Source organism: Mytilus galloprovincialis, chromosome 13 (assembly GCF_965363235.1).
Source record: "Mytilus galloprovincialis chromosome 13, xbMytGall1.hap1.1, whole genome shotgun sequence".
Classification (NCBI taxonomy): domain Eukaryota; kingdom Metazoa; phylum Mollusca; class Bivalvia; order Mytilida; family Mytilidae; genus Mytilus; species Mytilus galloprovincialis.
The window spans coordinates 63,180,014-63,206,176 of record NC_134850.1 but is presented as its reverse complement, the minus strand read 5'-3'; positions in this window follow the sequence as shown (position 1 = coordinate 63,206,176).

Sequence of the window (26,163 nt, the reverse complement as noted above, 5' to 3'; positions counted from 1 at the left end):
ATGGTAATTTACACAATTCATTTATAAAAGAAACATTTTGTTTACATGAGCCAAATTGTATAGATTTATGAGAGATTATAATCAAATAAAACAATATGTACGTACATTATAAATATAAAACCTGAATGGTAAAATTATATAACAATTTTTAATTATTGTTTACAATATAAAACTTCTCGGCGTCTTTTCAGAACAAAATTACAGGTTTTGTAAAACAATTTAAATATTCATCAATATTAGAAGGATTATCGCCCCTGTAATGGATGCGCCTATGATATTTTTATAAGAGTTAGTTTTGAGGCATTTATACTGTTGAGAGGGGCAGAGGCACATATGTATGTGTTAGATATATTCAGATGCAGTTAATGCAGTGCGTGTTAAAACAATATAGTACAAAAACGATACAATTTACGATTTTCAATGATATTCTCAATCGCTATGATGTCAATGTTACATGTACACTATCGTGACAATTGAAAGTGTTTTTGTTATTTACGCTTGACCTTCGTGAATACTTGATATGAATTATATATAGTATTCACATAACTTTGAGAAACGAACCATATATATCTACGACTAAACTCCGGTATCATACATAGATTAACAATACTGTATACATGTAGTAGCAACTGTTTAAATGTAGTTTCAAGTGTGTGAATATATTTGAAAATAAGCAACCTAATATAGGATCTCTTCATATAATTTAAAGAATATCCAAATTAAATATTAATATTAATATGGCATCAGCTGAATTTAAAGAGCTTAAAAGCCTCATAATGGGATTTGATAAAAAATTAAGTGACTTTTCACAGCAACTTGAAAAAGTTGAACATAAGTTCACAGGCATGATCAATGAAGTGAAAACTGACGTTAATGTATTGAAAACAAAATACGATGATTTTCAATTAGAAATAACCCCTTTAAAACGAGACTTCAAAGAGTTGGGACAGGGTTTTGCAGGTATGGATCTGCAAATACAAGCAATTGAAGGTGAAAAACTACAAAAACAAAAATATGAGCTTCAAACTCAGATGAATGAGTTAAAGGATCAGGTAACATTGCTTGAAAAGCACGAAAGAAAATATAATGTTATGATTTATGGTATTGATGACAGTAATGCAGACGAGAATATCTATTCTGTTACTCGTCAGTTGTTTAGTGAAAACCTAAAAATTGAACAGAGAAAAGCAAATGCCATTCCGATTGCTTATGATCACCGTGTTCCATTAAGTGGTAGTGGACCCAAGCCTATTATTGTTCGATTTATCCACTATGGAGATAAACAACTCATTACATTGTATGTCCAGTGCCCTCAATTTGAAAGGTAGTCAAATTCGTATTTTAGATAATCTATCGGTATCCATGAAGGAGGAAAGATTCCTTCTGTCTCACGTAGCCTACAAATACGCAAAAAAGAAAAATTACAAACACGTATTCGAGATGTCGGGGCACATATGACACTTGCAACCCGTAAAAATAAAGGGGAACCATGGAGCGCAAGAAAATGATCAGCCATACATAACAATATACATTTTTCTTAATGTTTTACATGTCTTTATACAATATTTAACTTGTAAAACAATAAGCCATGACCATAGTTATATATTTGTGATAAACTACAGAACTTTATAGGCAGATGTAGATATCTATTTTATTACATATAACTCTTTAATACCAAACTATAGACTTAGCCTGAGGAAAAAAAAATTATAGTAATTTAGCTAAATGAATACTAAACAGAATTGACCATTTTGTTTCTTCCATCTATTGTTTAAATACATGTATAACTTTTTTCTTCATAATATTTTCACAAATACCATTATTAAATTGATACCGAATTGTAAGTATAGATCAGGGAATTTCATTCCCTGATTTCTTATCTTTTTATGCAAATATTTAATTTTTGGTTTGTGTTTTTTTTGTTTTTTGTTTTTTTGCTTTTTATTACTTTAGTTTTGCTTACTCTCTATGCTTTCTTGCCTGATTGTCTGCGATATATCGACAGACACATATTAACGTAAATGCTAATTCTGCTTTATATATATACTCATTTTCCAACTTGCTGAGTTAAAATGTTTGCCTTTATTATTCATTTATATGTTTATTCTTTGCTACTTATATAGTTATTTATAATAGTGCTATTGCTAATTATTTACTTTTATTGAGAACTGCTATAATGTGCTTAATGATGTGGTTGCTATATGCTTTACTTTATTTTATCAAATACAGACTGACACAAATGAGTTGAAGTTAGAATATGTAAAGTACAGACCACTTTTAAAGTGATGTTTATTCCAAATTTAAGAATGAGTCGCTTGTTAAAAATTATCTTTCCTTGGTTGTGTTTATGGTATATGTACACTATAATGAAGTGACTTTACTGTAGTAAGTTTTGCACAATCTTTGCTGAAACTTACTCATTATTAAGATATGCATACACACACTCAGGATGTGCAGTCTGTGTTTCACTGTTAGATAGTTTTGTTAGTTTTTAAGATATATTGATCATGCATTAATTTGATTTACATTGTGATACAAAAGTATATGCGACTCTTTGTATTTCTTTTGTTCTTATTACGTGACTCTGTACTTTAAAAGATCCCGTCAGTATTATTTTGGTCTATTATATAACATTATGATATATTTTTATTATGAATAACTATATACGTTGAACCATAAACGTCAAAATCATTCAATCGCGTAGTGGAATTAACTATTTTTTGATTCTCATATATTCTACCTATAACTTTTGGACTAGTTTAAATCTCGGTCTATTCCTGTAATTTGTTCTTACATACTTTTGATTTTTTAACTCTGTATGCTTACATTACCTATGTAAATTTTAAAACTGTTTGTATGCACATTGAACGACAAATTTATAAAACGTATACAAATTTTATGACGTCAGACACTCAAGTCAATCCATGTGTTCGTAGATAGATGTTTTTGTGTTCTGTTAAATTGTCCCTTTTAAAATTGTTATGCGATGATGACTGATGTACCCATATTTTGACTATTTTATTAATTGTGACTTTTTATTTAACGCATCATGTAAATATAACGGAATTTGATGAGACTGTTATTAAAGAGAGAGGGTTAGCGCTATAGAACCAAGTTTAATCCACCATTTTCTACATTTGAAAATGCCTGTACCAAGTCAGGAATATGACAGTTCTTGTCTATTCGTTTTTGATGCGTTTTGTTATTTGATTTTGCCATGTGATTAGGGACTTTCCGTATTGATTTTCCTCTGAGTTCAGTATTTTTGTGATTTTACTTTCTACATATATATAGTGATACTACATTTGAAGTCAGTCAGAGTTTTTAATTTTTTGAAATCATCTCTCAATTACGCAATGTTCTTTTAAATAAGAAATATTAATATTTAGATAAATCTTATATATTTACAACTGCTTCTTATAATGTCATAAAGAATATTGATCTTTAATGGTACAAATGTATCAGAGATATATTGAGTATAAAACATCTCTGCCTGCTTAAATAGACATAGGATTATATAAATCTGTGCATTGGGAGTGTTAATACATAGATACAAAGGACAAACATAGAAATTCCAATATTTACATGTAGTCAATTGAACAACTCTGACAGTCTTGAAATATTGTACATAATAGGCTTATTTAGATTATATATAGTTCATTTAACTAAAACTGTTTTTCAAAATGAATGAACGCGTAAGAAAGACAACATCTTATGATAAAAAATATTAACAAATCTGACTAGATCAGATTTGAAGGCAGAGCAAAGGACATTTGTATACTTGTGCTTCTTGTGTGATCTTTTTTTTTTGCCATAACCACATATAATGGAAAAGTATCTTTGTGTGTTGGAAAGAATGACAGTTAGGAAATGAAATGTAATATGAAATTATAGGAATGAAATAATCTTTCAAAATATGTACATAACATGAACTATACAGATATTCACTGTTGGGTTTGCTCAAATTAAATTTCCATCTGATTCTAATGTATTTATTGAAATTTCTTCTGAGTTATCTCCCATAGACCATTTAGAGTAATATCCTATACAACAACAGAGTCTCAGAGTGCAAATTTAGTATTTGATTTTAATGTTGGACTTTGTCTTGCTATTGTATTTTATGTTTTCTTATATATGTATTTATTGTAAATTAAAATATGTCTTAAGGTTTCACAGATCTGGAAAAACTATAGAGTTTTAAAGGAAAAGAACTTTAAAAGTCACTTGAATTCACAAAGGAGTAGGTCCGGTAAGAGCCCCTTTTGGCCCCAAAATATAGCAGTTTTACAAAATTGTTAAAATGTAAACTTTTAGTTTTTTATTGGATAGTAGAATGGTTCTGCTACATAAATATTGGCTGTTTTTGACCATTCAATGCACATATATTGAGTACTAGCACCATTAAGTCCTGCTAAATTACTGAAATCTTCACAATTCCAGCATTTTAGTTAAATTTTAGACGGTTTCCGTGTAAAACGAAAGTGGCCGCATTCGTGTTCATCCAAAATATTGAAATGGAAGTTGTATTTGATGATAATACATAACATATATAAAGATTTAGGATGAACACGGATGCGGCCACTTTCATTTTTGACAAAAACTATCTGAAAAGTGACATTTTTTGGCATATTTGAGAGATTTTTCATATTTGAGCTTGAATCGGATCGTTTTTAATGACTAAATTAGTTAAAATCTTTCACAAAAACTAATTGAATCAAGTGAAATAGACACTTAAGTGTTTAAAAAGTGGTCAAAATCTTTCGTCAGATGAAACTGAAATTTGAGGCCAAAATGAGTCCTTACCGGACCTACTCCTTTCATGGTATATTCATGTATACTCACTCATCATTAGAGTTATAAATATTGATAAAGTTAAACGCATGCATGAAAGGTGATATTCTTCAAATAATTTCTTATAATTGTCAAGGTCTGTATACAAAGGAGAAACGGAGAGATGTTTTGAACTATTTAAAGTCAAAGAATTTTAATGTATATTGTCTTCAGGACACACATTTTACAGAACAAGATGAATTAAATATTAAAATTCAGTGGAAGGGAGAATGCCTTTTCAATTCATTTACATCCAATCAGAGAGGTTTGGCCATCTTTTTTAATGAAAACTTTGATCTTCAAATTCACAAAGTTAAAAAAGATGAGGGTGGAAATCTTCTTGGATTGGACATAACAATTGAAGAACAAAGAATTACCTTAATAAATACTTATGGGCCAAATGTAGACACTCCTTGCTTTTATCAAAAGGTTGCTGACATTATTGAGGAATTTGATAACCAATCTTGTATTCTTTGTGGTGATTTTAACTTCATTCAAAGTTTTAATCTTGATACCCATAATTATGTTAATATCAACAACCCAAAGTCTAGAGAAAAAAGTATTACAGCTAATGGAAGACTTTAATCTAGTTGATCCATTTAGAGAATTATACCCCAATCTGAAAAGATTCACTTGGAGAAAAAAAGAACCTTTAAACAATCTCATTTAGATTTTTTTCTGATTTCTGATAATATTTTTCACTTTGTTGATGATGTTAAAATTGATAATAGTTACAGGTCTGATCATTTACATGTGGTCTTTTCTTTCAAGATTAATGAATTTATAAAAGGCAGAGGCCTTTGGAAGTTTAATAATTTCCTTTTTCATGATACTGACTATGTTAAAAAAGAGATAAAAAACCTCATACGTATAGTAAAAGAACAATATGCTGTCAAGATATATAGAGATGAAAATTTACAAAAAATTGACAACTCTGAAATTGAATTTACTGTTGATGACCAGTTATTTTTCGAAACTCTACTCACAGAAATACGTTGTAAAACTATTTCATATGCCTCTTATAAAAAAAAAAAGGCAGGTATAAAATTGAAAATGAAATTATTTCAAAATTAAAACAATTAGAAGAAAATGCTCTAACAGTAGAAAATCTAGAAGAGATTGATCAGAAAAAAGCAGAACTTAAAATATATAGACAAAAGAAGGTTCAGGGACAAAATGTTAGGTCAAGAAGTCAGTGGATTGAAGAAGGATAAAACCCTACCATTTTTTTTTTAAATCTAGAGACTAGAAATTATATTAATAAGACTATTCAGAAACTTACTTTAGAAAATGGTGTTATAGTGGAGAACAAAAAGAAATCTTAAATCAGACAAAGGTGTTTTATGAAAAACTTTTAAGAAAACAAGATTGTTTAAAAAAGGTTGATTTAAAACACCAGACACAAGTTGGTTCCTTTTTCCTTTTTCCTTTTTCGATATTCAAATTTTGAAAAATATTACAAGTCCAAACTGAATTTTTTTTTCCTTCAAAATTTGTTTTCCTTCAAAATTTTTTTTTCCTTCAAAATTTTTTTTCCTAAAAAATGTTTTTTTCCCTCAAAATTTTTTTTCCTCAAATTTTTTTTTTCCTCAAAATTTTTTTTCCCTCAAAATTTTGTTTTCTCAAAAAAAATTTGTCCTCAATTTTTTTTTCCTCAAAATTTTTTTTCCTCAAAATTTTTTTTTTCCTCAAAATATTTTTCCTCAAAAAGTTTTTCTTCTAATTTTTTTTTCATTTCCTTATTCGTTTTCTTTTTCCTTTTTCGATTATCATCCTTATTCGATTTCCATTTCCTTATTCGATTTTCTTTTCCTTATTCGGTTTCTTCTTCCTTTTTCAATATTCATTTCCTTTTTCGGTTTCTATTTCCTTATTCGGTTTCTATTTCCTTATTGGATTTTCATTTCCTTATTCGATTTTCATTTCTTTATTCAATTTTCATTTCCTTATTCGGTTTCTTTTTCCTTTTTCAATATTCATTTCCTTTTTCGGTTTCTATTTCCTTATTCGGTTTCTATTTCCTTATTGGATTTTCATTTCCTTATTCGATTTCCATTTCCTTATTCGATTTTCATTTCCTTATTCGGTTTCTTTTTCCTTTTTCAATATTCATTTCCTTTTTCGGTTTCTATTTCCTTATTCAGTTTCTATTTCCTAATTGGATTTTCGTTTCCTTATTCGATTTCCATTTCCTTATTCGATTTTCATTTCCTAATTCGGTTTCTATTTCCTTTTTCAATATTCATTTCCTTTTTCGGTTTCTAGTTCCTTATTCAGTTTCTATTTCCTTATTGGATTTTCATTTCCTTATTCAATTTCCATTTCCTTATTCGGTTTCTTTTTCCTTATTAGGTTCCTTTTTCCTTATTCGGTTTCTTTTTCCTTTTTCAATATTCATTACCTTTTTCGGTTTCTATTTCCTTATTCGGTTTCTATTTCCTTTTTGATTTTCATTTCCTTATTCGGTTTCCATTTTCTTTTTCGATATTCAAATTTTGAAAAATGTTACAAGTCCAAACTGAATTTTTTTTTTCCTTCAAATTTTTTTTTCCTCAAATTTTTTTTTTTCCTCAAAATTTTTTTTTCCTCAAATTTTTTTTTCCTCAAAATTTTTTTTTCCTCAATTTTTTTTTCCTAAAAATTTTTTTTCCCTCAAAATAATTTTCCTCTAAAAGTTTTTCTTCAAAATTTTTTTTCGTTTCCTTATTCGTTTTCTTTTTCCATTTTCGATTATCATTCCTTATTGGGTTTCTTTTTCCTTATTCGATTTTCATTTCCTTATTCGGTTTCTGTTTCCTTATTCAGTTTCCATTTCCTTTTTCGATATTCAAATTTTAAAAAAATATTACAATTCCAAACTGAATATTTTTTTCTTTCAAAATTTTTTTTTTCTCAAATTTTTTTTAGAAGACTTTTTTTCGTTTCCTTATTCGTTTTCTTTTTCCTTTTTCGATTTTCATTTCCTTATTCGGTTTCGATTTCCTTTTTCGATATTCAAATTTTGAAAAACTGAAGTGGCTGCTATTTTGATCGGCTGCTAATAGGCTTTAATTTGGTGTATAATATGAGCAGATGGGTTAAGGCAGTCCGTTCAATTATTCAAAATAAGCCATTTCTCAAAGTTCATGCGTATTTTGATATTTAAGTCCGTCGATACTCTTCTACTAGAGGTTTCCCGATTTGCTACGTATCTGGTACGGTTGGTACGTAACTCAACGGTTGGTGCTGTTTTGGAGAAATCATTTAATGAATGAGGTCATTTCATTCATCATGATAACATCAAAAGAATTGAAATGCATATCAGCAAAACTAGCTTCACGTTTTATTTGATAACGATTTCAACGTTTCTAGAACACTTTGTTTATGATTCCCTATGAAATTATTTAGTGGTACATAAGAGAATGAATCAAACAGACCTTAAACGAACTGAGTTGACATGACTTTAATATTCTAAATATAGATTTGCGTTTGTGATTGGTATTGGTATTAGGCAGCAACCATTTGATTTTCTGGGGGGGGCTATGGTTTTTTTTGGAAAAAAAAGTTTGTTTCCAGTTTTTGGAGAAAAAAATAATTTGTTTTTGATTCTGAGAAAAAAAAATTGTTTGTTTCACCCTCAGCTGCCACTATATGTAATGCTAAAATTGAAAGAAAAAAATTGTTTTCGACTCGGCGCGAAAAAAATAGATTGTTTTTCGCCACAGGCGAAAAAAAAAGTTTGTACAGAAAAAAAAACCATAGCCCCCCCCCCCCAGAAAATCAAATGGTTGCTGCCTTATTCTTTTGTTTCTTATCTATATTCGTTAACGTGTCAAATTTGTGTTAATTTCATTGTATAATTATTTCTTGCATGATTTTGAAATTAGACATTTTAAAAATATTAAACAATAAATTTCAGTCGTTTCATCAAAAGATTTTGTTTTGATGATTGAAAACCTGAGATTTTGCATTGACTCAGTGAGAAAAGGACACTTTTCTCATGTTTTTATTTTATCAACAACTTGAGACTTTTTTCTTGAAATGCATTCCAAATAAAAGTAACTGACAATTTATTGATAAATAAGACATATTTGCCTATTCTGTCGTCGATGAAAAACACCAATATAAAAAGGAAGATATGACATAATTGCCAATGAGACAACTCTCCACCACAGGCACTTGTCTGAGGCAAGTGCATGTGTTCTCAACATGAGACCAAATGACACAGAAATAAACAACTATAATAGACCACCGTACGGCCTTCAACATTGAACAAAGCCCATCCCGCATAGTCCGCTTTAAAAGTCTCTGAAATGTCAAGTGCTAACAAATTTCAAACAAGAAAACTGACGGCCTAATTTATGTACAAAATATGAACGAAAAACAAATATGTAACACAGCAACAAACGAGAACCACTGAATTAATTTACAGTTTCCTGACTTGGGATAGGCACATATACATACATAATGTGGCGGCGTTAAACATGTAACTTTGACAGTGGTGTAACAGTACAAAATAGAGCGAACTATAAAAATCAGTTGAAAAAGACTTAAGCCTGACTTAACTCAGATCATGAGATACAAATAGAAATACACCTTGCTAAAACACAGAGTGTACGTGGCCTGGTACCAGGGGCGTAGCTAGGTATTCATTCAACTGTAGGCACAAATCGGCAGGGGGTCTGGGGGGCGGCTCAAGGCCCCAGCAGGTCCAGGGCAGACCCCATATAGGGGGTTCAGGGGGGGGGGCAAAGCCCCCCGACAGAAAACAGATTTCAGCGTTTTGGCTGCAAAATTTAATGCACAAAAATATTAAATTTTCTGGTTATTTAATCATGATAATTATAATATACATGATGAAAAGTTCGAAGAATTATGAATAATTTACCATAACATCTGAATGGTGAATTAAATAACCCCAGTACAATTGGAAAATCAAATATTAAAAAAAAAATATTTACAATATGTACTGCCCAGCATAGATCCGCGTATCCCTTTAATTAAGCAGTACACCCTGTTTGGTATTTTCAAATCTATTCCGTTATGATCGATATATACGTTTAACTTAATTGATAGTACGTATTGACGATCCTTCATTAAAAAAAATAGGCACGTGCACGTAAACACTGATATTACTATATAATAACACTATCCTTTTGGCTAGAAAGACATCAACCACCAATCTTTTGATACTTAAACCTTCACCCTAGCCACACAAACACATACACACATAGTCGATGCCTAATGCAAAAGTTCTTTTCTGTTTATACTAACGTAACAAAATTCAAGAAATTCGTATTTCTTTATATCCCGCTCTACTGTAAAATCCCTACCTGCTAAGGAATTTGAATAATTGTGGTCATTACACGTAGATCTGAGAGTACTCAAAACTACTGAAAGCTAGTTGATAGATTGATTTTTAAACATCCAGTGTAAAATATTTATGCAAGTTTAGAACAACAAAAAAACCAAATTGATTATTTACAATAAACACAACAGGGAGCTTAGTCCTGTAATAGGTGTTGTACAGGACGAAGGTCTGGAAATTTGAAAATGCCATGCATTGGAAAATGAGGGATTATTGGATAGGAGCAGAAACTTTTGCCTTTCAGTAGACCAACTAAGAACTCCTCAAAGAGTGGCATTCTCTCTACAACTAGGCATAAGATTAAATGTCCCCATTCTGACCAGACGTGACTACGTATTTATACATCCTGCACAGCCAAACGGACGACCAACATTGGCAAGTCGGGTGAAGACAAAGTGGAAAGCTAGTTGAAAACTAACAACAACTAATTAAAAATTCATGTGTCTAAGTTTGAGGTTCATTCAAGTTTTTGTTGATAAAATTGAAATGATCTGAACCAAAGTTCTAGTTTATAGTTTCTATATAAGGTACACACATAAAAAAAACATTCAATTCTATCCAATATTCCATTCACTAAGGACGAGAGACTAGTGTACACATGACATTCGATAATTAGAGTTGTGACAACTTCACTGGAGTTCATCTACATATAACGTTGTTTATTAATTTTTTTTTAAATAAAAAAAAAATATTTGTGAAAAAATTATGTGTAGGCACGTGCCTAAAGTGCCTAACGGCAGCTACGCCCCTGGGTACATATCTGAGAGTTTTTCCAGTTATTAACAGCTAGTTCAAAGCCAAAAACAAATAATAAACGAAATCATGCATCCTAGACTAAATAATTAATCATCATAGAATTAAAAAGACTAGAATAATTATTAATTAAATTGTACTGACATTGTATTCTTTAAATATCTTATAAACGATCTTTTAATTGAAGCTTTCCTTCCACCTTTATTGGTTAAATATCGCATACGTGTGTATTACGATTTATTTTGAAAATGCTGAAAATATATTGATTGATTGATTGTTGGTTTCTCAACGTTCAGTGGCAAATATTTCATGAATATTCAGGACGAGAACAATTTAACAATAAATACAATAGGTAGGTCTCGTAATAATTGAGGCCATCCGGGATGATGATCAGGGAAATTTTGACTGCCACAGGAAGATGAGGGTATATTGGATAGGGACATGAATTTTGCCTTGCATCAGGTAACCTACGAACCCCTCAAAGAGTTGTTGTAAGGGTTCTTAACGTACAAAGAGCATGACTTTCTCTTAACACGAGGCATCGGACTTAATCTATCTTAAATATGTATTTGTTTCTAATAAAATGCATAGTTTCAGCTTTCGCGTATGCAGTACGCATGTGTTGTACTATGTTTAAGTGGAAACTCACAATTGGTTAATTTAATAGACCTTCACAGTCCTTGTTTCACAGTTGTAATACAACATCTAGAAGTTTTCAACGACCTTGACTGGCTATTAAAACATCCAAATGTTGTATTAGAATTGTGAATTTATAAGACCTTCACAGTCCTTGTTAAACATTTGTATTATAAAAGGTTTTGTATTTATTTTTATCATAATATACATTTTCAATAAGGCCGATTTTATATGTTAAAATAGCTCTTATTCTATCATGGTTTTGAAAGTCTACTTCAAAAAATTGCCAACTTATTCAATTTAAACTGTTGTATCTGTATAACAGGCGATTATTTGAAAAAAATATGAAAATATTTTATTTTTAGCTTGTTTATGTCTGTGCAATTTCAAGGGAAATAAATCTTAATCACAAACCGTTCGTTGCAACGGTTACTACTTGCAACGGTTGTTTGAAAGCATAATCGAGTACACACAATGTCGTTTGTTATGAACGTTGCGAAATATATTGATTATATACCTTTTGTTCCTCTCTTAATACGCTTTCGAATGAGGTATAAAGTTTATCTGTAAATACGGGCTGAAGTGTCACAGCAGTCCATTCAATTATTCAAAATATCCATTTCATTATTCAAAATTGGCTATTTCCTAATTTTCACGCGTGTTTTGGCATTTAGGTCCTCCGTAACCACTCTAATGGTCATTGCCGCACATATTGTTTATTATCAGTGTATTTCTCTATCAATAAGTTTTTTATTGGTGTATAATTTTTATCGTAATTATGAGCTGACGGGTTGCAGCAGTCCGTTCCATTATACAAAATAAGCTATTTCTCAATGTTCACGCGTATTTCGATATTAAGTCCGTCGGTACTCCTCTTATATGCGTTGCGGAACATATTGACTATATACCTTTTGCTCCTCTCTTAATAAGCTTACGAATGAGTTATAAGGTGTATCTATTATTCGGGGCTGAAGGGTAACAGCAGTCCATTCAATTATTCAAAATATCCATTTCATTATTCAAAATTGGCTATTCCTTAATTTTCACGCGTGTTTTGTCATTTAGGTCCTCCGTGACCCCTCTAATGGTCATTGCTGCACAATCAACTTGTTATATCTTTAATCAGAGGATGAAGAATAGCAAAGGTCCAGAGAAAATAAAAAAAGACAACGTAGAGTATTTTAATTTTGATATATATATATATGTTTTGGTATTCAGGTTGTTCATACATGGAATTTCTTTTAAAAATAGTTAAGAAAAAGCCATAAGTTTATATCCTCCGAAACTAAATAAATAAATGAAATTAAAGATTTACAGAGTGTTTTTTTATAATAATTTGAATGATCGTTTGATAACACTAAAATGACGAATTTAAAAATACGGAATTTAGCTACAGTGTCAGTTATTTTTATTTCACTATTAAACGCTCCAACTTGAATAATGAAACCTAAACTATTTCATCATTCATTACTTAACATTGAATAGTGAATAGTGAACTAGTTCATTATTCATTATTGAATTTTGAATAATGAATAATGGACGTACTTCAGCGCGGTAAAAATGACAAGTATGATGGATTTTTTTCTGTGCCCGGTAAAAAGACCACCTACATAATGTAGTGTTCTAGTACTTCCCAGATCTATGGACAAACCGACAGGCAGGACGGAACACTCTTAGTTAATCATATGTACATACCACCTAAAACTTCATTTTTGAAGGATTATATATATACATACAACCTCTAGTAACTTACCCTTTATTTCACTTTAAATGTGTCTCGTTTTATACTAATGTATAAGTGAAATAGTCGGGCAATCCATGACAGATTTTGCCAAGTAGCCTTTGCCAGCTGTTCATATTAAATTGTTCATATTGCCTCGCATATGTGTGTCTTCTATGCCACATACAACTGTGACGATATTGACTTTAGCAAACAATTCTGCTCAAACCGGTGCTAGGGACTGTCTTTCAACTTTCATTGAAACGAGCATGATTTCTCTGTGTAAAAGATCTCAATGTATTTGTCAAGAGAACAGCAATAAAGACGCTGTTTCTTTACTGCAAATGTATTGTGTATATGTCTTGATTTTGATGTCGGGCAAACTTATGAAAGAAAACGGAAACACAAAAATCAGTATTTTTTTTTTTAATTTGTTAAGGCGCATAACCCTAGAATGATATAAATGACGCCACCAAAATTCAAATGTGATCTGTATTTTGTTGTAATACGGATTGTGTATAAGTTTCTTAACATTTTGTTGAGGCAAACTCAAGATAAAAGAACAAAAAACTAATTTTTTGACGTACGGACATACACACAGACAAAGCTGGAAAAACTTAATGCCCCCTCCACTATAAGTCATATTTCATTGAATAACCCGATGTTTTCATCACTTAGTCACGATACTTGCTATCTATATCCTATTCTTTTTATATAAAGTTCCGGAAAAAATTTCCCTAACCGATATTAATCAGAGTCTTTTAAATAACTAGAAGGAATTCCGATCTATATATAGAAAATTATTGACCTGGCTACTGAGGTTGTCATTTGTCGCTTCTGTAAAAGGAGTAAAAAACGGGGCATGTAATATCAAACTCGGGAATACGCTGGCATTTCATAATCTATCATGTATTGTTACGTAGGGACATTTGTTCTTACGAAACAGCTTATAAATGCACATCTTATACAGGGGCAGATCCAGCCATTTTAAAAAGGGAGCGGGTTCCAACTATATGTCCCTATTCAAATGCATTGATCGGCCGAAAAAGGGAGGTTCCAGCCCCCGAAACCCCCTTCTGGATCCGCCACTGTTACAACATTTTGATGTCTCATATAGACTTTCCAGTTCGTTTTTCATTGTATACTAGAAAGATCTCATTTTTGTCTGAATTGGTGAACCCTTTTTAACGATAAAGAGTAATAAGGAAATGAAAATTGAATAAGGAAATAGAAACTGAATAAAGAAATAGAAACCCAATAAGGAAATGGAAATCTAATATCATAACAATGAAATAAAAACCCAATAAGGAAATAGAAACCGAACAAGGAATGAAAATCGAATAAGGAAAAAGTTACCGAATAAGAAAATGAAAATTGAATTAGGAAATAGAAACCAAATAAGAAAATAGAAACCGAATAAGTAAAAAGTTACCGAATAAGGAAATGAAAATCGAATAAGGAAAAAGAAACCGAATAAGGAATGTTATTACATTGGTTGCAATGAATTATATTGATTTCCCAGTTAAATAAAAACCGATAATTTCACATGTGAAATAAACGTGGTTATTTCACTCTCTGACGTCATACAATAAGTACCGATTATCAGGTTATCTGCATGTTGATATCGTAAAATATCAGCTGCGAGACATAATATGAAGCTTTTTGTCGAGTGAGCGTAGCGAACGAGATCAACTAGCCTTCATATAATGTCAAGCAGCTGATATTTTACAATATCAATATGCAGATAATCTGATAATCGATTTATCGGGCTATATTTGCGTGTTTCGGAAGTGTTTTCTTTGTTTCACCAGCACAGAAAAGATGACTTGATAAGTTCGGGTCAAAGTTATTAACGTCGGTTCAAACATTATGACGTCGCTGATATGTCAGGGTCAAAGTTATTAAGGCCGGGTCAACATCAAGAAGTAAAGACCAGAAAAGGCGGAACAGTGTCAATTGAAGGAGAAAATATTGAAGAAGTAGATCAGTTTACTTATTTAGGGAGCATCATGGATAGAACTGGTGGGACAGATGCAGACATCAGGACAAGAATAAGTAAAGCTCGACAAGCCTTTGCTATGCTGAAGCCAGTTTGGAAATCAACAGCATTCACAGAAAACACCAAAATTCGTATTTTTAACACAAATGTCAAATCAGTCCTTTTTTATGGTGCAGAGACCTGGAGACTTACAGCAGGGGTACAACATCAAATCCAGGTTTTTATCAACAAATGCCTGCGCCAAATTTGTAAATTTTGGTGGCCAGAAACCATTAGTAACAAATGCCTATGGGAAAGAACCAACCAGGAACCAGCAACTAAACAGCTAAAGAGGAGAACTTGGCAATGGATTGGGCATACTTTGAGGAAACCTGTAGGTACCATCACTAGACAGGCATTAGAATGGAATCCCCAAGGACATCGGAGACCGGGAAGACCATTTCACAGCTGGAGAAGATCAAGGCACAAAGAGCTGGATGAAATTGGATATACCTGGACCGAAGCAAAAAGGATAGCCCAAAATAGAGTAAGATGGAAAGCGACTGTAGCAGCCCTATGTTCCACAAGGAACGAAGAGGATTAAGTCAAGTAAGTCAACGTATTTGACGTCACAAAGACATGATACGGAATAATATTATTAATTTGTATATTTTAACAAATTTGATTCGTTTAGGGATAGTCACATGTTAAACTATATTTTCGAAGGTAGAGAGAAAACGGCGGATAGCAAAAAGCATATTGTACGGCAAAAAGCATATTGCACGGTTATTTTTAGAAAATATAAAAACCGATAAACTTTGTGACGTCATGTATTGAATTTCAGGATATTGTTAAACGATCTTAACGTTTTGAAACAGATGATATCTGTGATCGATTATTTGACGGAAAAAATCTTCAAATACTTAAGATTACAAACAAACAAAAAAAAAGCAATTGAAATAACAACTAATATTTTGTATTGTTAAGGAGACAATATGATATCTATAGAATTCCAACAAAATCAAATGACGATTTTGATACAAATATGGTCGGAAATTAATAATATAACAAATATAGCCTTTGTATGAGGTCAATACAGGATATATCGACCCAAAGAAGTATATCGACCTCGGACTACGTTCTCAGTCAATATACTTCTTTCAGGTCAATATATCCTTTTATCATATGTTTAGTAGTAAATACAGTAGTTTTGCATGTTTGATAAATAGCCTGCTGTTTAATCCGTATCGCGCAACTTTGGTGCGCACCCTTTATCGCATACCCTTTATCACACCCTTACCCTTTATCGCATACCCTTTATCACACCCCTACTTTTTATTTTTTTAATTTTTTTTACATAAAGTCAGTTTTGGATATTTTTTTTGCTTATGAAAAATTTTCCTCAAAATTTTGTTTAATGACGTCATTGTTTGGTATGTGACGTCACGAACGTCGTTTTCATATTGTATGTGACGTCACGAACGTCAAGTTTTCGTATTTTTGGCACACTAAATGCAACTATAAAAAATACAAAAATAAACAAAGTATTTTTAAAACAACAGCACGCAAATTGTAAGGTAACCAAGGTGCTTCGGATTAGTAATTGATCAGTTCTTTTAAGGCCTTTGAAACAAGACAGAAGTAGAACTGAAGGTAACCCAGTGCTATGGAACAGAAAACAGTTCATATAATACTCTTCTGTTGAAACATATGATAAAGCGTATAATACATGGCAAAATCCGTATCATATTTCGTATCATCCCGAGACATCAATATCAGCTCGTTTAATCCATGCGTCGTTCGGTCACGCGTTGTCTTATTTTTGATATACAAATATGGCGATTAGTTATACTATAAATAATCGAAAAAGGAAAAAGAAAACGAATAAGGAAACGAAAAAAACTTTTTGAGGAAAAATATTTTGAGGAAAAAAAATTTTGAGGAAAAAAAAATTGAGGAAAAAAAATTTTGAGGAAAAAAAAATTTGAGGAAAAAAAAAATTGAGGAAAAAAAATTTTGAGGAAACAAAATTTTGAAGGAGAAAAAAAAATCAGTTTGGACTTGTAAAATATTTCAAAATTTGAATATCGAAAAAGGAAATGGAAACTGAATAAGGAAATGAAAATCGAAAAAGGAAATAGAAACCGAAAAAGGAAATGAATATTGGAAAAGGAAAAAGAAACCGAATAAGGAAATGAAAATCGTATAAGGAAATGAAAATCGAATAAGGAAACGAAAATCCAATAATGAAACAGAAACCAAATAAGGAAATAGAAACCAAATAAGGAAATAGAAACCGAATAAGGAAACAGAAACCGAAAAAGGAAATGAATATTGAAAAAGGAAAAAGAAACCGAATAAGGAAAAAGAAACCGAATAAGGAAAAAGAAACCGAATAAGGAAATTGAAATTGAATAAGGAAATGAAAATCCAATAAGGAAATAGAAACTGAATAAGGAACTAGAAACCGAAAAAGGAAATGAATATTGAAAAAGGAAAAAGAAACCGCATAAGGAAAAAGAAACCGAATAAGGAAAAAGAAACCGAATAAGGAAAATGAAACCGAATAAGGAAATTGAAATTGAATAAGGAAATGAAAATCCAATAAGGAAATAGAAACTGAATAAGGAACTAGAAACCGAAAAAGGAAATGAATATTGAAAAAGGAAAAAGAAACCGAATTAGGAAATGAAAATCGAATATGGAAATGGAAATCAAATAAGGAAACGAAAATCCAATTAGGAAATAGAAACCGAATAAGGAAAAAGAAACCGAATAAGGAAATGAAAATCGAATAAGGAAATGGAAATCGAATAAGGAAATGAAAATCCAATAAGGAAATAGAAACTGAATAAGGAAATAGAAACCGAATAAGGAAATGAATATTGAAAAAGGAAAAAGAAACCGAATAAGGAAATGAAAATTGAATAAGGAAATGGAAATCGAATAAGGAAATGAAAATCCAATAAGGAAATAGAAACCGAATAAGGAAATAGAAACCGAAAAAGGAAATGAATATTGAAAAAGGAAGAAGAAACCGAATAGGGAAAAGAAAATCAAATAAGGAAGTGAAAATCGACTAAGGAAATGGAAATCGAATAAGGATGATAATCGAAAAAGGAAAAAGAAAACGAATAAGGAAATGAAAAAAAAATTAGAAGAAAAACTTTTTGAGGAAAAATATTTTGAGGAAAAAAAAATATTTGAGGAAAAAAAATTTTGAGGGAAAAAAAATGAGGAAAAATAATTTTGAGCCAAAAAAATTTTGAGGAAAAAAAAATTTTGAGGAAAAAAAAAAATTTGAGGAAAAAAAAATTTTGATGAAAAAATTTTTGAGGAAAAAAAAATTTGAAGGAAAAACAAAATTCAGTTTGGACTTGTAATATTTTTCAAAATTTGAATATCGAAAAAGGAAATGGAAACCGAATAAGGAAATGAAAATCGAAAAAGGTTATAGAAACCGAATAAGGAAATAGAAACCGAAAAAGGAAATGAAATTTGAAAAAAGAAAAAGAAACCGAATAAGGAAAAAGAAACCGAATAAGGAAAAAGAAACCGAATAAGGAAATGGAAACTGAATAAGGAAATAGAAACCGAATAAGGAAATGAATATTGAAAAAGGAAAAAGAAACCGAATAAGGAAATGAAAATTGAATAAGGAAATGGAAATCGAATAAGGAAATGAAAATCCAATAAGGAAATAGAAACCGAATAAGGAACTAGAAACCGAAAAAGAAATGAAAATTGAAAAAGGAAAAAGAAACCGAATAAGGAAATGAAAATTGAATAAGGAAATGGAAATCGAATAAGGAAATGAAAATCCAATAAGGAAATAGAAACCGAATAAGGAAATAGAAATCGAAAAAGGAAATGAATATTGAAAAAGGAAGAAGAAACCGAATAGGGAAAAGAAAATCAAATAAGGAAGTGAAAATCGACTAAGGAAATGGAAATCGAATAAGGATGATAATCGAAAAAGGAAAAAGAAAACGAATAAGGAAATGAAAAAAAAATTAGAAGAAAAACTTTTTGAGGAAAAATGTTTTGAGGAAAAAAAAATATTTGAGGAAAAAAAATTTTGAGGGAAAAAAAATGAGGAAAAAAAATTTTGAGCCAAAAAAATTTTGAGGAAAAAAAAATTTTGAGGAAAAAAAAATTTTGAGGAAAAAAAAAAATTTGAGGAAAAAAAAATTTTGATGAAAAAAAATTTTGAGAAAGAAAAAACTTGAAGGAAAAACAAAATTCAGTTTGGACTTGTAATATTTTTCAAAATTTGAATATCGAAAAAGGAAATGGAAACCAAATAAGGAAATGAAAATTGAAAAAGGTTATAGAAACCGAATAAGGAAATAGAAACCGAAAAAGGAAATGAAATTTGAAAAAAGAAAAAGAAACTGAATAAGGAATAAGAAACCGAATAAGAAAAAAGAAACCGAATAAGGAAATGGAAATTGAATAAGGAAATGAAAATCCAATAAGGAAATAGAAACCGAATAAGGAACTAGAAACCGAAAAAGGAAATGAAAATTGAAAAAGGAAAAAGAAACCGAATAAGGAAATGAAAATCGAATAAGGAAATGGAAATCGAATAAGGAAATGAAAATCCAATAAGGAAATAGAAACTGAATAAGGAAATAGAAACCGAATAAGGAAATGAATATTGAAAAAGGAAAAAGAAACCGAATAAGGAAATGAAAATTGAATAAGGAAATGGAAATCGAATAAGGAAATGAAAATCCAATAAGGAAATAGAAACCGAATAAGGAAATAGGAACCGAAAAAGGAAATGAATATTGAAAAAGGAAGAAGAAACCGAATAAGGAAAAGAAAATCGAATAAGGAAATGAAAATCGAATAAGGAAATGGAAATCAAATAAGGATGATAATCGAAAAAGGAAAAGAAAACGAATAAGGAAATGACAAAAAAATTTGAAGAAAAACTTTTTGAGGAAAAATATTTTGAGGAAAAAAAAAATTTGAGGAAAAAAAAATTTGAGGAAATAAAAATTGATGAAAAAAAAAATTGAGGAAAAAAAAATTTTGAGGAAAAAAAAAATTTGAGGAAAAAAAAATTTGAGGAAAAAAAAATTTTGAGGAAAAAAAATTTTGAAGGAAAAAAAAAATTCAGTTTGGACTTGTAATATTTTCAAAATTTGAATATCGAAAAAGGAAAAAGGAAAAAGGAACCAACTTGTGTCTGGTATTTAAAACGGGAATGTTGTTATGACGAGATTCCGAAGCTTAGTGAGGATGAAAAGCAATTATTGGAGGGGAATATTATTTTTTCTGAATTAATTGCAGCATTAAAGAGGATGGAAAATAACAAAAGTCCTGGATCTGATGGTTACACTGCAGAATTTTATTTTATTTTTTTGGATTGATATTGGTTAATTTGTCCTTAGATCTATAAATTTTGGATATGGGAAGGGCCAAATGTCTGTCACCCAGAGGCAGGGAGTGATTACATGTATTCCAAAAGATGGCAAACCAAAACAATTTCTTAAAAATTGGAGACCTATTACTTTACTAAATTCTACATATAAATTGGCATCAAGCTGTATAGCAGAGAGAATAAAATCTGTTTTGTCAAAATTAATAAGTTCGGATCAAACTGGTTTTTTTTTCAGGTAGATATATAGGCGAAAATTGTCGATTAATATATGATATTCTACATTTTACTAAAGAAAATAATAATCCAGGAATTCTCCTGCTGATTGATTTGAGAAGACATTCGTTCCATACCGTGGTCATTTCTTTACGATAGATTAAGGTATTTTAATTTTGGTGAATCTGTTATATCATGGGTTAAAACCTTCTACAACAATATAACAGCTGCGGTCACACAAAACTGCTGTCTGTCAGAATTCTTTACTATAGAGAGAGGCTGTAGACAGGGAGATCCTTTATCCCCTTATATTTTCTTGCTATGTGCAGATTTATTAGGCATTTTGGTGAGAAATAGTAAGGAGATAAAAGGTATTACTATAGATGATACAGAGTCTGTACTTTCTCAATATGCAGATAATACATCCTTGATATTAGATGGCTCGCCAGAATCGCTCGATGCAGTGGCGGATCCAGAAATTTTCATAAGTGGGGGCCCACTGACTGACCTAAGAGGGGGCCCGCTCCAGTCACGCTTCAATGATTCCCTATATAAGCAACCAAATTTTTTCCCAAAAAGGGGGGGCCCGGGCCCCCTGGGCCCCCCCCCCCTAAATCCGCCTCTGCGATGCATCTCTTCGTGTTCTCCAATTGCATGTATGCTGAAATCTCGGGACTTAAGATAAATATAGAAAAATACAAGTGTTATATGGATAGGTAGCAAAAAACATAGTCAGGATCAAATTTATGTAAAGTGGGGATTGAAATGGGGCTCCAGTACATTTAAACTACTTAGAATTACGTTGTCAGTCGACCTAGATAGAATGATTAATTTAAATTATAGGCCTGTTTTAGATATTATAGACAACACTTTGAAAAAATGGTCAAAACAGTATCTCAACCCCTTTGGAAAGATTACCTTTTTAAAAACTTTGGACATAGCTAAATTAAATCATCTGTTTCTATCTATCCCTAGTCCAGATGAGAATATGTTTCTTAATTTAACAAATGAAATGTATGCTTTTATCTGGGATAATAAACCAGATAAGGTCAAGCGAGATCTTTTATGTCAAGATTATTATAAGGGTGGTTTAAAAATGCTAAATTTAAAAGCATTTATATAGGGACTAAAACTTACATGGGTGAGACGTTTTTATAATTCGAATTCAAAGTGGTGAGATTAGTCTCTATTGTGGAGCAAATAAATTTTATTGAAATAAGTTATATTGGGCCTATTAAAAGGTCATCAAATAAATTTTGGCAAGAGGTTTTTGATGCTTGGAAAACCCTTAATCAAATTAGAAAACCAAGATGTATTGATGAAATTCTATCGTATTCTTTATGGGAGGTAGAAAACATTAAAATGGGTGGTTCAAGAGTCTTACTATAAAAACTGGGCAAATGCAGGAATTAGGACAGTGCAAGATTTGTTAGATGACCAGGGCAAAGTTATGTCATATCAAAATTTCCAAAAATTATATCAATTTAGGCCAAATATTTTACATTATTATGGAATAAAGCTTAATGAGTGGTAAAAAAATTCATGCAATACTACCTTTTAACATAAGTATCTTTTTTGAATCAGTAAAAGGTTCAAAGGACATGTACAAAATATTGAATGAAAAATATGTTACATTTGCTGCAAAGGAAAAATGGGAGAACCATCTTAATATGACTGGTATTAACTGGAAAAAATACACACTTCGTGTACAAAATATTGTAAAAGCATTAAGCTTGCTGGTTTCAATATAGATTTATCCATAGAATTTTGGGAACTAATTCACTACTTTACAAGATGAAAATAAAAAGTAACAACATGTGTACATTTTGTAAAGAAGGACCAGAGACCATAGAACATTTATTTGGAGCTGTCCTATGGTCGCCAGTCTCTGACATGCACTAAACATTTGGATTTTTGAAATGACAAATATTGAACTGCCTTTGAATATTATGATTATTTATTTAGGTATCTTCGAAATGTTAAATTGAATTTTGTTAAAAATAAGATTATTCTATTTTCAAAATACTACATTTACCGAGCAAAACTACAAGAAGTTTTGCCAAATTTAAATGCTTTAAAAAACTATTGAAAAGAACACTTGAATTTAGAAAAATACATTTCATTTAAAAACCTCTCTGTAGAGGAATATAACAAATACTGGAGTTTCTGGGCCCTATCATAGAATAAATAATAAATGTTAAAATTTGATTGAAACACCACTTATGTATATTGCAAGAACAAGTAAGACTTCAATGTTATAAGATATTTATTTATTTTCAACTTACTATTGCACCATCATATATATTCAATTGTTGTTTTATTATACAATACTCCTTTTGTGTGAAAATGCCATTCTGTACACCTTTGTTCATACATGTTGTGCTAGTCTATTTGTTACAATAAAGAAAAGTCATTATAAAAAAAAAAAAAAATATTCATCAATTTTAAGAGACTCAGTAAAAAGAACTTGTCTACGATCATTTTAAACAGGACAATGTAACGTAACATGATATGAACCTTTAAATGTATTAAAACAATTAAAACAATATCTCTCTTCCAGTGGTAAATTTTCATATCTCCCTGTTTGCAGTCTAGTAGAAGCCACCCCTCATCTAAATTTTGAAAAAGTGCTTCTTTCACAAAAAGCATTACAGTTTGCAGTAGTTTTTAACAACATTAACTGTATCAATAAACATATTTTACTAAAATTAGTGAATTCAATTCAAGTTCCGTGAAATGTTTTTTTAACCATAAAATGTCATTGTTTTTTTACAATTCTATGATTCTGTCTGACCTTATCTGCCCATGTAAATATTTTTCTGTTAATACGATCTCAGGCTGGCTCCATATTCACTTATCTGTGCCAGTGTCTTGCACTTTCTTTTCATTGTGTATGGTGAATTGGAACGCACCCGATGTCTCCCATAATAGCTGGATTAGGTGTATATTTACCAACACCAAGGAAGAAAAGAGGGACCAAAGATACCAAAGGGACAGTCAAACTCGTAAATCTAAAACAAAATGACAACGCCATGGCTAAAAATGAAAAAGACAAACAGAAAAACAATAGTAAACATGACACAACATAGAAAACTAAAGAATAAACAACACGAACCCCACCAAAAACTAGGGGTGATCTCAGGTGCTCCGGAAGGGTAAGCAGATCCTGCTCCACATGCGGCACCCGTCGTGTTGCTTATGTGATTACAAATCCGGTAAAAAGTCTAATTCGGTAGGTCAAATTCATGAAAGGGAAGGGGATTGTAGTCACGACGTAAGGAACATATCCGATATCATTTGTGAAACGGTTATTCCATAATGGTCAACCAACTCGTGATGGCGTCCGTAAAATTTACGAAGGGATGATTTCAACTTCACCATTTGGAACTCTTGGTTTAATAGCTTCCTTGTGAGCAGTAACCCTCTATCAAGAAAATCATGATAGGAAATGCAAGCACGGGAATATCGTATCAATTGGGAGATATATACCCCGTATGCAGGTGCTGCTGGAATGTTGCTACTTAGAAATGTAAAGTTCACAATTGGAAAGTTGAAATCATCTCTTTTGCCGTAAAGTTTTGTCTTCAACCGACCCTCATTGTCACGAGAACCTACACGCTCTTATCTGATCGATTGAATAAATGAGACATTTTTACAGCCCAAAATCGCGACACCATATTCAACAATAGGACTTACAAGTGAATCAAATAGTTTTTTATAGACGTCATGTAAAATGTTACCAATAGCTTTACACTTAGCCATAACCAGACCTAGAGCTCTTTTTGCTGACCTAGCAACTGCTTTTGCAGTAATACTCAAGTCTAGAAACTCCGTTAAAACAAGGCTTAGTTAAGCATATATAGCTGCTAGTCGCAATATTCATATCGCAACACTTAAACACGTGACTTGATCGTTTAAATGAGTTCGGTCTGAAATGGACAACATTACTCTTACATGAAGGAGGTTCGCTACTGAAATTCAAAATAACAAGAAAGTTTTCCTGTTGTGTTTTTTTATAACTCCTTTCATATGGGAGTGGAAAAATGAAAAAAAAAAATATAGGTCAATGCGCTATATTTTTCGTAAGGATGGCATTTATGGTCACTCATAATGTCAGTATTGAAAAATCCGGTATTTTCAAAGAATTGGAACATCTGCATTGAAGTTTCAATTATAACAACAATTCATACAAATGTAAATATATTTTATTCTAATATCAATAAAAATATACCTTTATTTCAATTTCTACAAAAATTGTGCATTCAAGGCATATAGTCAATGTGTTTTTCCCGTAATAAAAAAATAAACAAAAAAGTACGGGAAAGAGAATGACATCAAAATGAAACCTTTGATTTAACCTTTATAAAATAACAAGAAATTTTCAAAACAATTCAGAAATAATTCACAAGACTTTATTTTAAGATATTATTAATAGAAAAGTATAGGTCAATGTGCAAAATTTTGAATTAGAGCTGAAAAAAAAATCAAAATTCCATGAAAAACTACGGGAAATTTAAATTTAGACATTTTTCATAACATATATGTCAATTTATCAAATACTGTTATCTTTTTTAACCAAACAATTTGTTTTAAATCTAGATCACTGTATACTAGGTACAACAAAGACCTTTTTTCATTTAAAATATATAACTAAGGACTGAAAAACATTCAAAACAACATCAAAAAGTTCATGAAAATGACATTATTCTTTCAAAAAATCTGACACCTGTCTTATGATCTTTTCTGATTTTGTGACACGTACACCTGAACCACTCTTTTCTGTGAAAAGATCTTTTATACCTTTACAACCATTCCTAGAAAAGGCCAACTTCAAGTGCTCTAAGCACAGTCCACTACTGGCAATAATACGTGCCATTCCTAATGAAAGTATCTTACGACCAATCAACAGCTTCAAAGAAGGCAAATTTTTATGCAATTCTTTTATAGAATTGAATTTGTCTGATATGACACATTCTGGTATATATACTTTTTCAAAATGAACATTTAATTCAATTTTCTTATTGACAAGTGTGCATAGTGCATCAACATCTTCATCAGCCCTGTGGGCTTCATATGATTTGCTCATAAATGTTTCAAACAAATTTGTCTGTGAATAAGAATTCAGACCTGGATGAGAAAGTTTAAATAATGGCAATGTGTCAATAAAGCCTATCACAGTTGACTTGAATTTATCAAGCAAATTACATTTTTGTAGTGAAGTGTACAATAACACACAGTCATATGTTTGAACATTATGGCCAATTAAAACATTGTTCTTAGTTTTTTCAAGAAAA